We start from the raw sequence: 1,965 nt of genomic DNA, 5'->3' as shown, positions 1-1,965 counted from the left end.
TAATTACGTAATCTTAAATGCAATTTCTATAACGGATTTTCAGTAACTTCTGTACTGCCGGTAAATGGCGAAAGAAACATGTATTTACATAGAGTAATTAATATTTTGAGAGTTAAAAGCGTAAATGTAAAAAATGTGTTCCGAAAATATAACAGAAGATACAGAAAGACAAGTGAAATATCATACAAACATGACTAAACTGCATAACAACCACGAAAGCTCCCGCTTAGAATATAAGGTATGCAAATTTCAAAGAAACACCAACAGAGTGTGAACGGTATAACGGTTCATTCGACATAGCTGTATCGGTCTACTACTGAACAGGCGTCACAAAAGTACATTTTCGTTTCAGCCTCATGCTTTATTTGAAGAAGAGGCAAAACACCAACTCGGCGGACCACACTACGCGTCTCCAGTCAGCCACTGCACAGTTTCTCTGTTCTTTGGCCCATAGAAGACGTGCAGCTTTTTGTATTGCTGAGAGTAATAGCTTTTGCGAGGTACCCGCCTCCTGATATTCTCTGTACGCGTTTCTCTGTTTCATCACAAAAGCGTGACACTCTGCTCCTGTCCTTAGCGATTAAGATCGTTTTATGAGCACTATTACTACGTCATGTTACATGGTTATAAGTTGTACACCATTCCTTACAAACTCATTTTTTATGTGTATCGGACATTCACAATGTAGTCATGGACTGGTTGAAACACGATAGCTTCTTTATGCATGTTGGCTCAAATGGTTCAAATGGCTCTGAGCACTATGGGACTTAACATCTATGGTCATCAGTCCGATGTATGTTGTCATGACTCTACCTTATTGCGAAGACTGATGCAACCGACTGTCACGTACCCATGACTTCACTGCCATCGCTTACGTCAGTAGTGGAGGCTTGCAAGATCGCCTGGTACCAGTTCTACAGGATGCTGAGCGCTTCAAAGAGTTCAAGAGGGTGTCTAATATTTACCTGGGACGTTTGTCATAGTGTCTATCAGCATGTATTGGCTCTGTAGCGTAACTACAGTAGTAGGATTCACATTCTTACTTCCGCAATGAAGACAGTTTAGAACATGTGCAAACTCTTAAATATGCTCTGTACTATGAAGCGGAATTGATACTTTTCTGTTTCCAATGATTGCCAACGGCCTTGCCGCGCCGGTAACACCGGTTCCCGTCAGATCACCGAAGTTAAGCGCTGTTGGGCTGGGCTAACACTTGGATGGGTGACCATCTGGTCTGTCGAGCGCTGTTGGCAAGCGGGGTGCTCTCAGCCCTTGTGAGGCAAACTGAGGAGCTACTTGATTGAGAAGTAGCGGCTCCGGTCTCGGAAGCTGACATACGGCCGGGAGAGCGGTGTGCTAACCACATGCCCCTCCCCATCCGCATCCAGTGACGCTTGTGGTCTGAGGATGACACGGCGGCCGGTCGGTACCATTGGGCTGTCATGATCTTTTCTGGAGGAGTTTTTAGTTTTAGTTTTCCAATGATTTTGTTATTAAATAAACCTGACAATAATTGCCTAAATTTCCGACCAATGAAAAATCTTCGTTTCCTGTTAGACTGCTGGCGACTGGCTTAGGAACTACCTGGCACCAGAAAATGCTTTTTTTAGCACGCACTTCCTCTTTTCATTTAGTTAAAATCTTTTAAAAGAAGAAAAACTTGTAACACTGTTGTTTAGGTCGCTAGAAAAATTCATCACATGTTATTCAATAATTTATCGGCGCGTTTCGAATTTATCCGATCACCAGAGCATCTAAGAAGAAAGGTGTAATCCTTCATACACATTACAATGCCATGTCTGAGCTAACCGCTATGTAACAAAATGTCCTCCTGCGCGACTTCATGTCGAACCTAAAAACATACTTAAAATTGGGCATCTGATATGAATTTAAAAGACTTGTATATTAAGAAAGTTCTCTACGTATATGAATTTAAAAGACTTGTATATTAAGAATGTTCTCTAC

The 1,965-nt window shown here is 41.8% G+C and overlaps 1 pseudogene; it reads left to right on the top strand.

Annotated features, from left to right (window-relative positions):
* Positions 1 to 1,135: 1,135 nt before the first annotated feature.
* On the top strand, positions 1,136 to 1,253 carry LOC126163223 (5S ribosomal RNA; annotated as a pseudogene).
* Positions 1,254 to 1,965: the final 712 nt, after the last annotated feature.

Source organism: Schistocerca cancellata, chromosome 2 (genome assembly GCF_023864275.1).
Source record: "Schistocerca cancellata isolate TAMUIC-IGC-003103 chromosome 2, iqSchCanc2.1, whole genome shotgun sequence".
NCBI lineage: Eukaryota > Metazoa > Arthropoda > Insecta > Orthoptera > Acrididae > Schistocerca > Schistocerca cancellata.
Note: the sequence above shows the minus strand (reverse complement) of the source record. Positions and strands in the feature narration are given on the sequence as shown.